This window comes from Phocoena sinus, chromosome 8 (assembly GCF_008692025.1).
Source record: "Phocoena sinus isolate mPhoSin1 chromosome 8, mPhoSin1.pri, whole genome shotgun sequence".
NCBI classification, from domain to species: Eukaryota; Metazoa; Chordata; class Mammalia; order Artiodactyla; family Phocoenidae; genus Phocoena; species Phocoena sinus.
In genome coordinates, this window is record NC_045770.1 from 106,794,367 (window position 1) to 106,810,106 (window position 15,740).

Consider the following 15,740-nt stretch of genomic DNA (forward strand, 5'->3'; position numbering starts at 1 on the left):
AACAGTGGGTATGTCCATGCAAGACCCTTCCTAGGAGGGAAGCCCCTTCCTGAGAACAGTAATCACAGCCCAGGGCTTCTCAGCCTGGGCGCTGTTGAATTTGGGGCGGAGTCACTCTGGGCCCTGTAGGGCATTTAGCAGCATCCCTGGCCTCCACCCACTAGAGGCCAGCAGCGCCCTCCTCTGTAGTGACAACCCCGAAGTGTCCCCAGATGTTGCCCAGCGTCCCCTCTGAGAGCTCCCGCGCCGCCTGTACGGAGCCCTAGCTGAGCGCACGGCACTCCACTGAACACTCGGGCCGTGACGCGGCTGAGCTTCACCGGACCTCACGAGGTTGGCCCCGATGCAAGTTGCCTGACCCTCCATGCCTTTGCTCATCAGTTAACTGGGGCCAAGAATAGCGTCCGCCCTGCAGCACCCTGGGGTGGGAAGCACTTGAGTTGAAACATGTCAAGGGCGCTAAGCACAGGGCCTGCTCCCCGCCACGTGCTGTTTTGATCCCATTTTACACGAGGGGGTAAAGCTGGGGCCCAGAGAGGTGAAGCCACTTGCCCGTGGCTCACACAGCTCGTGGCCTCAGGGCGGTGAGTGACCCTCTCCAGGGCCTCCTCTTGTAGCCAGCAGGCTGCCCTGTGCGCAGGAAGAGGGGACAGATATGGGGGCCTGGTCCCGGCCCTGCACTCTTCCACACAGTGGCCGGGCAGCTCCCTCTGTCTTGGGACGAGGCCTCTTGTGCTCTGAGGGGTTCCGTCTGCCTAGCAAGGCCCCGCCAGATGGGCAAAAGGACCCAGGACGGCTCACCTCACTCTCCCAGGCCGTTGGCGTCCTGCCTGTGGCCCTTAGGGACGGGGCCTGCTTGCCGCGGGCAGCAGCCCTGAGGGCCTTCCCGGCATCAGGGACCAGGCGGATCGCTCTGGGGCGAGCGGAAGGTATTTCTGAAGATAGGGTCCTCCTCTTGCCTCATAAGGATTCGGTCACCAAGTCCAATGCTTCGATCCGTCTGACCAGCCCCACCCTCCGTCCTTGGGTTAGTGAATATGAATGAATGACATCACTCCGTCTATGAATGAATGAATGGAAGAATGAATGAGGCGGCGGACTCACCACCGTGGCCCCCACCGGGAATTCCAGGAGCCGAGCCGGGGCGTGCTCTCCTGCAGGACAGGGGGGTGGGAGGTGGTTCTCGGTGGCCCCCATTCTGTGCTTCCCCCCAGAGGTCGGAGGTCAAGTCTACAGGGCAGCTGCCCTCCCAGAGACGTCCTCAGCCAAAGCCAGAACTCCCCCCAGGAATGACCCTCCGGCCTCCTCTGGGAGACAAGTCCCAAGGGCGGAGGGGACAGAGTGAGGATTTGCAAAAAATGAGCGAATCAGCTGGAAAAGGATTAATTTTTATTTTTGGTTTGTTCTCAAAGTGTCTGAGTCAAGGCAGAGGAAGGAGAAATGTGGGTTGAGAAATCGAATGTTCAGAGGGGCCTTCAAATACCTGCCAAGCGTCGCCAGAGCTTGGACATCCCTTCACCGAGGCTGCCCTGGGCCCCGTCTCCTCCTCGGTGACCCCCAGGCAGTGGCATCGCTCTGCCATCCTGAGGAGGGAGGGTGGGAGGGGCCGGCCTGATGCACACGGAGGAGGGCGGGGCCTCCACTCGGGGAACTGTGGGAAATGCTGAATCTCAGAGCAACTACAGGAAGAGAGGGGGCAACTGAAGTCAGGAACGAGGGGCTGCCACTGGGGTCCTTTCAGGGAAGGGCTGGGATCTACATCTGCGCCATCTACTTCTAGAGGGGATGAGCGTATAGCTCTCCAGGTTCCCTGGGGGTGCCTCCACCTCTCCCAGGAGTACTTCTTGGGCAGGATTTCTCTCCAGGAGTGAGTGATACTCCTATGCTAACTGCAATGCCCATGGACTTGCAACCTGGCCTTAAGTACCTTCCCGCTGGCAGCACAGGGCTGTAACTTGAAGGGGTCCCCTGGGAAGACCCCTCGTCGTGCTGCTGGAAGCTGCATCCTTCAGTCTCCATTCCTTTGTCACTAAGCCCTAGGTCCTCAGAGCCTTCAATTATAAAGTCAGCACCTCCAAAGAAGAGCAGTTAGACATGTATCAGTCAGTCACACCCTAGTATAAACAAGGTTAGTACCAGCCTTTCTTAGGGACTGCTGACTGAATGGAAATGGGCACCACTGCAGGATCTTAGACGGCCGAGGGACAGCAAGGGTGTAGGGGACATGGGAGGGTCCCTGGCAAGGGATGGGGGTGCATGGCTAGCAGTAAGAAATTCTCCTTCTCCAGCTGTCACCAAAGACACAAGATTTACCTTTCAAGGCCACATGTGGTGACCTCCTCCCAGGGTGGAGGCTGGGAAGGGCAGTAGGGAGACCACAGGATCCGGTCTGAGGCAGGGCTGGACCGCGGTGCCGGGACTGCCTAGCTGGTGTGACCTGGGGCAAATCAAACTCTCAGCTCTCAGCTTGCTCTTCTGTAGATTGGGCACGTCCCACCACAGAGGACTCCTAAGGAGGACAGGATGGCTGTGGCAGTGTTTTCCCTGCCAATGCTTTTCGTCTGATATTGGAGCCAGGAAGGGACCACTCCCTGGCCACCGCCTCTATTTCCTCTTCAGAGTGAGGCCCCAAGTATCTGACTCTACTGAGAAACTGTGTCTCTCTTTTCACTAAGCGGAGAAGTCGTGAAATGCCACTGTGGGCTCGTAGGGTAAGGAGAAAGAGGTGGCTGGGGAGCTCTGCAAGACCCCTGTGGCAGGAGCGTGGCTGGGATGACTTATGTCACTCCCCATCAGTCAGAGGAGGGAGGAGTCGCCGAAGGTCAGAGGCGATTACGGGGAGGGGGGGTGCACTGCAGTATCCTTAGGGTCTCAAAGAAAATCTTTGCCAACAGGAAATGCAGACAAATAGGAAGGGAGGGAGGGAAGCCTGATCAGGGCCTGGTGGATCAATGCCCCCAACTGTCCCAGAGGCTGACCCTCCAGGGAATTGTTTTCTCAGAGCCACAGGGGTCACCCACCAGGCCCTGCAGCGTGTCCCTGAGGAGGGCGAGGCAGAGTTGGGCTGACAGCAGCCGCAGTGGCAAAGGCCTTCAAAATGTCACCATCCTCGTGGATTAGTGGTCATGTGAACAGCCTGTTGGGAAATGCTCTCTAGGCCACGGTCTTGACCAGCACTCTGGAGGTAGTCCCTATTTGTTTTAGCAATTACTCTGTGCAGGTCTGAAGTGGCTGTTTATATAAGAGAGGCTCTGTGACCTCGGACAATTCACGCCCCCTCTCTGGAGCTGTTCTTTACCTCTATCATGATGAGAGGGTTGCAGAAATAGCCACATGGCAGGGAGAAGAGACCCAGGGAAGGTCTCTGTTGGTTCAACAGCAAGGGACAAAAAAGCTATCTTTAAAAAGTAATTCTCTCTCATATAAGAGAAGCCCAGAAGTGGGCATTTCGGGATTCTAGGGCTGGTAGGGGGCTAGGGGGCTTCATGAACTCATCAGAGACCCAGGATCCATCTCTCAGGCTGCTCTGAGAGACATCCTCCTCATGGCCCAAGATGGCTGCTTGAGCTCAAGCCATCAAATCTGCATTCCAGTGCAGGAAAGAGAAATGGCAAAGAAGGATACTCTCCCTCCCTGGAAGTTGCCCACACACTTTGACTCATTCCCACTGGCCATACCAAGCTGCAAGGGAAGCCTAGCCATGTCATCGTTTTTCTGGGTAGTTACATGTCAGCTGAGAAACTAGGAGTTCTTTTACTAAGAAAAAGGCAAAGAATAAATACTGAGAGGCAACTGGGAGTCTGTGGCACAGGTTCAGGATGAATCCCTAGTCCTGGTGCTGGCCGGCCTTCAGCTGGCAAAGGACCTGGGTGTCCTCCCCTCACTCTGCACCTTGGTCACTCATCTGCAAAATGGGACAGTGGGTCCCCCCAGGGTCTCTTCTTCAGATAAACGACTCCATTTAACAGAAAAGCGAAGCTGAATTCAGAGAAATGCTGGAGTATTTGCCTAACAGGCTGTGTTTGGAAATGCTAGCTTATCTCAGTCTCCAAAGTAGAGTGAGCGTGGGTGCCTAGACTTTTTTTTTTTTTTTTTAAGTGAGTACATAGACATTTGGATACATATTTTCCAGTCCTGGCAAAATATGAGGGTTATTCCAAATGCACGAGCAGCGGGCACTGAATCAATTACGAGACAAGCCTCACAGACAATGGAAGAACCTCATTTCCTGGGTAGGTTTTACACACACACAGTGTTTCTCCCCACTTTGGAAACTGTATAATGCTGTCATTAACATCCTATGTGTCATCTTCCTGGAGCTGTAAAACAATCTGAGACCCTTTGGGTTTTCCTCTCAAGTCCACACTGTATCGTGATAAGATGTTTCCGTGTACATACGCCGTATCAACATTTACCTGTGATTATGCCTGAAGATGTGGTTCATAAATCCAGGAAGATTCCATGTCCTTACTCTATGCCAGCATTCCTGAGACAGTCAGGCCAGTTGTGAGACTAAAGCCAGCTGCCCACAGGGCCTTTGCACAGCCGTTCCCCGGGCCCAGAATGTTCTTCCCCAAATGCCTGCACAACTCCCCACCTCCCTTCATCAGGTCTTGGGCAAACACCCCTTCCCTGTCCCCTGTCTCTGGCATCTTTTCATTCTCTCTCCCCTCCCTTTGCTTAACTTTTCTTCAAAGCCCCCTCATTCTCCAGCACAACACCATTTGCTTATTCTCTTTCTCCTGCGTAAGGATGTGGGTCCATAGCAGCAAAGACTTTTCAAAGCCCTCTACCCCCAGCATCTAGACTGGTGCCAGGGCAATATAGGTGCTCAATGAATATTTATCGCCTGAAGTCATCCATTTTCTAAATATTTTCTATTGGTGCTAGAGACGCTATTAAAAATGAAAATACTTTTTTTCCATGTATCTATTTTTTTAAATTTATCTGATGGAAGTAGAGTTCCTTTACAATGTTGTGTTAATTTCTGCTGTACAGCAAAGTGATTCCGTTATACCTATATAGACATTCTTTTTCAGATTCTTTTCCATGATGGTTTATCACAGGATCGTGAATATAGTTCCCTGTGCTCTACAGTAGGGCCTTGTTGTTTATCCATCCTATATATAATGGTTTGCCTCTGCTAACCCCAAACTCCCAATCCGTCCCTCTACCCCCCGACCTCTTGGCAACCACAAGTCTGTTCTCTATGACTGTGAGTCTGTTTCTGTTTCATAGATAAGTTCATTTGTGTCATATTTTAGATTCCACATATAAGTGCTATCATGTGAGATTTGTCTTTCTCTGTCTGGCTTACTTCACTTAATATGATAATCTCTAGGTCCCCCATGTTGCTGAAAATGACACTATTTCATTCTTTTTCATGGCTGAATAGTATTCCATTGTATATATGTACCACATCTCCTTTATCCATTCATCTGTTGATGGACACTTAGGTTGCTTCCATGACTTGGCTATTGTAAATAGGACTGCTGTGGACATTGGGGTGCATGTATCTTTCTGAATTACAGTTTTTTCCAGATACATGCCCAGAAGTGGCATTGCTGGATCATATGGCAACTCTATTTCTAGTTTTTTAAGGACCCTCCATACCGTTTTCCACAGTGGCTGCACCAATTTACATTCCCACCAACAGTGTAGGAGGGTTCCCTTTTCTCCACAACCTCTCCAGGAATCGTTATTTGTAGACTTTTTAATTATGGCCATCCTGACCAGTGTGAGGTGGTACCTCGTTGTAGTTTTGATTTGCATTTCTCTAATGATTAGCGATGTTGAGCATCTTTAAGATGGAAGTACTTTTAACTCCCCGGTCTGGCCATGGTGGGGGTTATCCTTCTCAGGTGGTATAAGATGTCAGAGCACGTGTTCTACTCGAGCAGAAGCGTTTTAGATCCCAGCTAAAGGACTTTAAGGTGGCTTACCAAGACCTTTAAAATTCCTCAAGAAATAAAATAATTTGGAAGTTTGCAAGGAAAGTGAGGCACAGGGAAAATAAGGTTCTGGAAATGAGATGATTAAAAATAATATTCAGCACTTACTGAATGGCGGCTGTGAGCAAGATATGGGGTGTCTTCCCGGCCCTGGCTCACTTGTTCTCCACAATGAGGCTGGGGGCAGGCACTGTGATGGATCCCATTTCACAGATAAGGAAACTGAGGCCCAGAAGGAAGAAGGCCCTTGCCCGAGATCGCCGAGCTGGCAAAAGTCAGCAGTCTCTTAGCAAATGGGACCCTCCCCCTAGTGCTACTGGCCCTGACGCCTGTATCGAGGAATGTGGGACCACCTGCGGGTGGCACAGGGTCCTAAACGCCTGCTCAGGGCACCTCCCCTGAGCCTCCCAGCAACCAACCCGAAGAGCGAAACAAGAGCCGTTACACGAGTCAGTGTCCACGAAATAAGACCAGTTGCTCAGAAGGAAGAGGCCCAAGACCAGCTGCTTCCGGGCATGAGTGCAAGTTTCACCTTCCGTGGGCCAGGATTCCCGGCTGCAAGCAACAGAAGCTGAATCTGGTTCTCCATCTGGAAAAGAACATGATGGAAGGCCCTGTAAGAGGCAGGAGTAAAGACAGCCTGGGAGGCCACGAGTGGGCTGGGCAAGTGTCCTGCCCCCAACGCTGCCGCAGGACACCCCGCCACTGCACATGGCTGCCGTAGCAACGGGACAGTGCCACACTATTCCAGGAGAATCCTAACGCTGCCCTTTCTGGTCCAGAAGCCGAGCCTCTCATGGGCACATCTGATTAGCCAAGGCTGGGTGACATGTCCATGGCCCAGTTGCTAAGGAGACAGACCTGGAGGACTTCCCACCCTCTTCCACTGGAGTGGCTTCTTATCCATCAACATCACACACAGAAGATCTCTCAATGGGAAGGGAGGTTAGGTGCTGGGCAGCCCCCTCCCCCAAATGACCAAAACCCACCACATCCTCTCTGAGGAGTCTCCCAGGACAGCCTCTCACGGGGTCCACTGAGAACCACAAGGTCTAACTGCCTGAAAAGCAGGGAGTGAGGGGCTGGTGGCTTTCTGTGTAAGTGAAGCCCCTGAGTGAAGCGGGGGGTGTGGGGAGCTGAGCAGACCCAAGGGTAGGCCCATGATCCCCCTTCAGGGGACATTTGGGCCCCTTTGACACAGAGACTCATGGGTGCCTGGGGATCCTTTGGTCCTCGGCAACTTGCAAAAGCATCCTTATCATGAACATGGCAGCTCTGGGCACCCCTGCTCTCCAGGACCAGCTGCCCCAAACAGCCTCTCTGGTCCCAGAACCAATGTCATCCCCATGAGCCAGTGAGAAGCTGGGGTCGTCTACCAGGTGGGGTGACTTGCATTTTAGACAGTGTGTTCCAAACTTACTGGCTGGCAGGGACAGAGCAGCTGACCGGTTTGTTTGTTTTAGTTTGTTTTCTTTGTTTGGTTTATTAAGCTGTCCACGTGGTTGGGGTCAAAGCACGCACACGCTGTGCTTTGCGGAGCCTCTGTGTGCCCCGCCCCCTCGCGGCCCTGCTCTGCTCTGTGCCCAGAGAAGAGGACAGGAGCCAGCTGTTATGGACTGTGTCCATTTGTCCCTGCTACCTTCTGGATTCTGGACACGGTTGGCCATCGGGACCAGAGGACAGGAGAGGGACACTGGACATCTATTCTCCTGGCCACTTCTGCCAGGCTGGGCCCCTCGGCTGAAGGGTCTGCCACACCCGCACCAGGCAGCCCTTTCCTCCAGCCCAGCCCCTCCCTGGTCTCTGGGCATCAGCTTCCCACTGTTGCCAGCATCTCGGTGCCTCTTCACCCCTTACTGATTTCCTCTCACCTGACCACACCTCTGTAAACTATTCTTTCATTAAACTTGTCATGGGCTGAATTATGTCCCCCCCACCCCAATTCATATACCAATGCCCTAACCCCCGGCACCACAGAATGTGACTACGTTTAGACCTGGGGCCTTTAAAGAGATGGATAAGGTAAACTGAGGTCACTGGGGTGGGGCCCTAATCCCATAGGACTTGTGTCCTTATAAGAAGAGGAGGTCAGGACACAGACACACACAGAGGGACGACCCCGTGAGGACACAGGGAGAAGACGGCCATCTACACGCCGAGGAGAGAGGCCTCAGGAGGTCCCAGCCCTGCCCACACCTGGATCTGGGATTCCAGCCTCCAGGACTGGAGACAGTGAACCCTGTTGTTTAAGCCGCCCATCTGTCACATTTGTTATGGGGGCCTGAGCCGATTCATACAAAACCCCTCTGGAGGGAGCCGTCTGTTTGCTGCCAGGCCCTGACTGGTACATATCACAGCAATTTCGTATCGAGGGCTGGAAGGTGCTAGGCCAGGTGCTCCCTGCATGGGTTCACTTCATACTCGGCCCCACCCTTGAAGGTGGGCGCTCTGGTGCCCCTGTTACCCCAGACCACGGAGCAGAAACTAAGGCCGAGTTTGAGAAGACGTCAAAGGGTGCAGAACCAGGACCGGTCCCCAGGCAGCCTCACCCACACCCCCGTCTCCGCGGCTTCTCTGACCGAGAGAGGACTCGCTGTCCAGAGTGAAAACACAAGCACCCCGCTCGCCCAAAATGGTCATAAATTCTTTAGACTTAAATTAAAAGTGGGGGCCGGAACACAGCTCTGGGTGCTTCCTGACCTGTTACACCAGCCCTGGCCCAGGTGATGACACGGGGGTTCTGCCCGTGTACATGGAAGCGGCCAGAGGAGGTCCTTCAATCCCAGAACAACCCCGGCCGCCATGATCAAAGACCATGGAAACGGCCAACGTGCTGCAAACAGTTGGATATTGGTCCAGACCCCGCGACGTGGCCATGGAAGGGCAAGTCCTGCCCCGAGGACCCCCTCACTGAGCCGGGCGCTGAGGGCCAGGCCTGCCACTCACCAGCAAGGCCGCCTGTGCTTTGGGCAGGAACACGCCGACAGCTGCAGTGGGAGTGGCGTGGGCAGCAGCGTTGCCCTTCCAAAATGGGACACAGCACATCACAGCAGCTGCAGGCTGGGCCCGACCAGCAAGCTGGCCCAGCATCTGGTGCTCGCCCGCCCGCCAGAGTGGCCCTGAGTCTTGAGGACTGATGTTGGCTGATTCTCTGAGCGTGAGGTTTTTAAATCAAATGTTTTGTAAGCGAGAGCATAAGGGTGGCCTGGGGACATGACTTACCCTCTGCTTTTCAAGGACAAAGGAAGCCGACTCCCAGTCCGTCGGGCTGTCCCCCAGATGACTGGCCCTGTGCCCCCGTCGCCAGTGCATCGTGGGCGGACTGTGTCACGGCTCTGAGCCCTCTGCAGATAGCTGAGGTCAGAGTTTCGCTTTTCCTTCTCAGATTCCCTTCAAATGTCTGGGAAAGCGTTATCTCGAGGGTCTGTGAACAGTTCTGTCTCTGAGTGGCAGAAAGGGGGAAGGAAACCCCCCAAGGGGCCTCAAGGATCCCTGCCCGGGGCCTTCAGGGAAGAGGCAGCCGGGTATCCCCACGGGCTGTGCTGCTGATGTTTTCTTTGGGAATCAACATCCCCCAACCAACCCTGAAGAAGGGGTTGGCATTTGGGGCACAACTGCCCCCTTGTGCAAAAGACCCCGCGTGACACCGAGGTTTGCCCTGCAGACCTAGCTGGGGCTGGCCCTCCAGCCACTGGATGGGCCATCTTGCCCGGCAAGTACCTGCGATCAGATGGCGCTGTCTAAGCTTTTGTAGGCCGAGCACCTGAGAAAGGCTGAGCCTTAAGAAACAGATTCCCTGGGTGATGACAGACGCCTTCTTGATTGCTGTATTTTTAAACTAAACTCCACGGGAAGCAATCCTTCTCTAGAGACCGTTTTACCATCAACTCCTGAGTAAAAGCTTGATATCTCTGCCAAGGACCCATTGAATATTCTTTGGGCCTGAAAAAGCACCAGGTGTGTTGAATTACAGATACATCTACCATCCTCAGATAACTTAGAGACCATCTGGAGACTGTCATCTCTCCCCTCTGGTTTATAGCCAAGAACCTTGGCATTGATGTTATTTACTCTGAAAAAAAACAGGCTGCTTTCTTTGACGGGGCATTGAGGGTAAATGTTTGCACCATTAATTAGAGTCCGTTTAGTTCCCCAAACTCAAACAATATGGGCAGCCTTTAAGGGTAAACAGACCACAAGATGTTAGTCATACCTGGAAGACTGTGGGCTGAGTGTCTTCCCTTGGGCCCCTCGCCCACTTCATCCTGCAAACGAACAAGCGGAGGAAGGTTGAGGAGAGGTCAAGGAGCCCGGATTTTGGACGGAGAAAATAAAAGGGACTAATTATGGGTTTTTTCTATTGTTTCCATAGCCTTCTTGTTCCGCAATAATGTGTTGCAATGAGTGTGTTGGGTCTATCCGTGAGAATTCCAAATTCTAGGGAAACAAATGGAAGTTTTGTACAGTGCATTGGAAAGAATTCTGGAGTTAACTAGAAATTTCTAGAATCAATTGGACCTGGATTTGACTCCCAGTTCTGCCACTTGCTAGCTGTGTGGACTTGGGCAAGCCGTGGTCCCCTCTGGGCATCAGTTTCCTCAGCTGTATGTGAGAAGCATAACTCAGACCTCGCTTGGTTGAGGTCACCCAGGTAAAGACAACAAGGCAAATATTGAATTCTGGCGACCTTGTGTTGCCCGAGATCTCTGAGGCTGAGGCTGCCCTCCTGCGTCTAAGGGGGAAGATGGCCAGTGGTGGGAGGGTCACAGTGTCGGATCACAAAACCTGTGCAATGCACCGAAGCGATCATTATTATTTTTGGTATTTCCCCTAATGCAGCACCCCGGGCCACAAGTGCTCTGCAGACCTGCTCGGGTGCAAAGGGAACCAATCTAGGGCGATGGGGGGTCACAGACGTAGTGAGAACGCAGTACGGTTTTCACTTCCCTTGCAGATATTTGCAGCATGTCAAGGAGAAAGTCTCAGCCTGCTGCCAGGAGGTCCATGCACTCTTTACCAGGTGGTCTCCCAGGCGATGGTACCATCTCAGGTTCAGCGTCCCTGGGGGCGGAGCATCCAGGTAGACCTGAACATTGTTGTATTTTTATTGTCCTTTATTAAACTATCACCTTCTGTTTATGGCCAGTGATTCTGATTCTCCATCTCCAATAGTGATATTGGATACTTTTAAAATAAAGTTTGAGGGCTTCCCTGGTGGCGCAGTGGTTGAGAGTCCGCCTGCCAGTGCAGGGGACGCGGGTTCGTGCCCCGGTCCGGGAGGATCCCACATGCCGCGGAGCAGTTGGGCCCGTGAGCCACGGCCGCTGAGCCTGCGCTTCCGGAGCCTGTGCTCCGCAACGGGAGAGGCCACAACGGTGAGAGGCCCGCGTACCGGAAAAAAAAAATTAAAAAAAAATAAAATTTGATAAGCCCTATAAAGGAAGGACATCCTGATACACGTTACAACATGGAGGAACCTTGAGGGCATCATACTAAGTGAAATAAGCCAGACGCAAAGGGACAGATACTATATGATCCCACTCGTATGAGGTCCCCAGAGAAGTCAGATCCATAGAGACCGGAAGTAGGACGGTGGGCGCCGGGGACTGCGGGAGGGGGATGGGGAGTGAGTGTTTAATGGGGACAGAACTTAGTTGGGGAAGATGAAAAGAATTCTGTGGATGGATGACGGTTACGTAACATAATGAATGGACTGAATGCCAAAGAACTGTACCCTAAAAATGGCTGAAACGGTAAATTTTATGTTACGTATGTTTTACCACAATTAAACAATAAAAACAGTCCCCAAAAGTTTGAAAAAGTGAGCTGGATTAAAGGAAAATATGAAGCAAACCATAGCCCAGGGGATCACTGCTCAGGCTCAAACCAGGATGTGGGACTCTGGATGACCGGTGTTTAGGAAACACTGGATTTCTACCTTAGAGCACATCAGTTCCGGCACAGACTCTGGAGTCAGGCTGCCTGAGCTCGAGTCCCAGCGCTATACTTACCGCTGTGTGACCTCGGACAAGTGACTGCACCTCTCTGAGTCTCGGTTTCCTCATCTGTAAAGTGAGAACGATAATAGAATGGATGGCATAGAGCTGATATTTATGGAGTGCCTGGAACAGGGCCTGGCACACGGTAAGTGCTTGTGAAATAGACTCCCGAGGGGAGGCACCCAGCGGCTGCCTCTTCAGCAGGCCCCTCTGCAGGTTAAGCTCTCAGAGATAGACTCGCTTCAGCTGTAGGTCCCCTGCATCAGTGCCGGGGCCCAGGCTCACTCTAGCAATTGCGTGCCCCCGTCAGGAGCCCCTGGTATCAGCGGCAAGCAGCTGCCTCCAGTCTCCAGCTGCAGAGGAGGCTTGACTGGTCTCTCCCCAGCTCACCGTCTGCTCTCTAGTCCCCCTGCCCCCTCCCCCTCCCCCTCCCCCCCCTTCTCATAGCCACTGAGCTCTCTGCCCAGCCTTGCCCGGGGCCCTGTGTCATAGTGGGACCCTCCCCAGCCCCTGCAGGCACCTTAGTGAGACCCCTTAGGTCCTTTCCAAAGACACCTTGGAAACAGTCCAAAGGTCCATCAATGGATGAATGGATAAAGAAACGTGGCACAGCCAGACCACGGAATATCATTCAATCACAAAAAAGAAATGAAGCTCTGAAACGTGCTATACCGTGGATGAGCCTCAAACACATTACGAATTATGAAAAAAGAAAATTATGAAAAGAGAAAACCACTATGAAAGGAACGGGACACAGAAGACCACATTTTGTATGGTTCCATTTATAAGAACTATAAGAGGTAAATCCACAAGAGACAGAAAGCAGATTGGTGGTTACCAGGGGCTGGTGGTGGGGGACAGGGAGTGACAGCTACAGGGTCCTAGGTTTTACCCAGAGTGATGGAAATGTTCTCGAAGTACACAGTGACGATGGTTGTACAACACCAGGAATGTACCAAACGCCACTGAATTGTTACTTTAAAATGGTTAACTTTATATTATGCGAAATTCACCCTGATACTGTTTTTTCTTTTTTTTTTTGCAAAAACACCTGCTCGGTCCTGCACAGTGCAGCTGAGACCCACTGTGTGCCCGGCCCTGCCTTCACATTCATCCCTCACCCGACCCATCACTGCCAAGCTGGCCTGTTCCAACTGCCCCGCACCCCCCGCCATGGTCCCCAGATCAGGGGCCACTGCCGGCTCTGAGCTGCCCAGTCAGGAGCGTCCTCCCCTGCTTTTCAGGGTCCGCCACATGTCCCCGCCCGCCTCATCTGAGGATGATACAAATTACAAGACCCTCTAATCCAGGGCTTACAACACGCCAGGTTCTGGGCTGGAAGTTGGATTCTCTTTCCAGCTTCCCCAAACCTCCAGGGGTAGCTACTGCTGAGGCCCTTTTTACAGATGCACAAACCGAGGTGCCGAGAAGCACCTTGTCCACGACTGGGTGCCAGCCCCTTTCCATTTCCCCCGAGAGGCCCCGGCCTTAACTCCTCCGCCACCTTGCTTATCTCCTCCGGCTGTACACCGGCTCTGGGGGGCGGGGGGGTCCATCCCCTGCCAAGTCTGAGAAGGGGCCCTACCCATGGCGAGGGATGCTCAGAGAACCAGATCGAAATCAAAACACACTTCCCGAGACTACCAGAAGTGAGTATTCAAGTGACCCGTGACCCCGGACGTGTTCTGAGAATGAGTGACAGTGGGGGCAGGGTGTATGTGACAATTTGGGCATCTCCCGGTCTCTCCAAGGGGCATGAGTGACTGCAGGTGATACACGGAGGGGTCTGCAGAGGCGGGTGGCCTTAGACCCTGTGACACCGCTTGTCAAGTCAGCTCTGGCCTCTGACCCACTCCTGAGCGGCATTTGGGGGCAGCGGAGACCCAAATGCTGTTACTTGGTGGCCTTGAGTCCTGTCTGATAAGGCCTGGGGAGGGCTGAGCCTGTCCCAGCAGGGCCCTGGCCTCACCCTGCAAAGCCTATTTTAAACCAGCCCTAGGGCCTGAGTGCTGGCCCCAGCTTTGCTGCGAGCTGCCTTTTCTCCCTCCCTCCCTCCCCGCTTTGCCGAAAAGGGAAACCATTTTCCATAATTATACGCATTGCGCGCCATGATTCCTGTATCCGGTAACGATGGCTCCGGGCGGCGGCAGGCGTGCCCCTCCCCAGGACAGTCCACTTGCCCCACTCTGCTTTTGACGGAAACATCTTCCTGACTGCACAGGGGGCTCCCTGGCAAACGAGCTGGGGCCCCAGGCATCCGTTCTCCTAGCGCACTCGCTCCCCTTTCACGCCACACGGAGCCCGGTCTCGCCCCAGCCTGGCAGCATTTACCAAAGCCGAAAGCAATCTTTGTAAGAAGGCGCCAGTTCGGGTATTTACTAAAACATCTTTTAAAACTTGATAGGATGAAATATCTTTGTAAAAGGGTCTGGATCTCTGACCGGCTCTTCCGCATATGTTGGACACAGCTGAAGGGTTTCATCAGAATGCAGCTTAATTGAAGCCAAGAAATGAAAAGAAGGAAAATGGCTTCAACCGGAACGAATCAACATCTATTAACGGCGGTTTAAAATATTTCTGCTAATAATAATACATTAAATAGTCTGCCTTTAGAAGCTGGCTAACTAGACAATAGCCCATCTCTGCCCCCAAAAGGTAAATAATGATGGTTAAAAATAGCCCCAAGACTTATTTACATTTTTTTCCTCCTGAGCATTTTTGGTTTATAGTTCATCATTCCAGAGGTTAGAATTCTAAAATTTTCTCTGTGTATTTACACAACTGAGCTATTGCTGTGTATCACGTTGGCTATCAGACTCTTCCAAGAAAAATGAGTTTGTATCTGGACTCCCGCACACCAGTGGTCTGGGTCAGATGACTAGGCTCTGTGAAATGCACATGGCCCCGGCAAGGGCCCCTACGGTGCTTTTTCTCCATCCAGACCCCTGGGCCATCCTAGGTATACATGTGGGGTACGCAGCACACAACTTGGGGCTTCTTGGCAGCCTCTTCACAGGATGAGACTTCATCCATCCACAGCACCCCACCAGGTGCCTCGTCTTCCAATTTTTTAGTCCAGACTGAAACGAGATAAATACAAAGGACGATTGCAGGTCACCTCTCTCCCTGACCCTTTGGGAAGAAGGAGGCTTGACTCTCCTCTCTGTACACAGCACTTTGGGTGGGGGGCAGGGAAGAACGTCCCAGCTGGAGACATTTCTTTGTGGTTTTGCTGCTACTACAAGCGTTTCCGCCCAGAAGAGTACGCGTGGGTACCAATGCCAGCAGGCTTGGCAGGGGTCAGGGAGGACTGGTCATCCATCCTCAAGGACGCATAGATTCCTTTCACGTGGATGTGGTCTGTCTCCCCAGGGTGGCTGGATGTGTCTCCACCCGGAGCCAGGCAAAGCCGGGGGCTCGTGGGGTGTTTACTTGGCAGGTGATCCAAGGGTCCCCGGACCAGGTGGGCTCCCGGCACCAGCCTGGCTCTTCCTCAGGGTGTGGAAAGTGGGAGCTGGCCTTTGAAAAGGTCAGGCAGGCTGCCCCATCCTGCCACTGCCCGTGCAGTGATCAGGGAGCAGCTTAAATTAACGTTTTGTTTAAGGCAGTTCTGCCTCAGAATTTATAGTTATTTACCTGGAGGTGTCACGGGTGTGAGGTTTGGAGAGACAGGAGGCCCCTTGCCTAAGGCTCTCCGCACTCTCCTGATGCCCACATCTCTGCTGCCCGGGAGGGTGCTGAATTGTCCAGACCTTGCCTTCTAAACAGGAACAGGGCTGCAGAGTGGTAC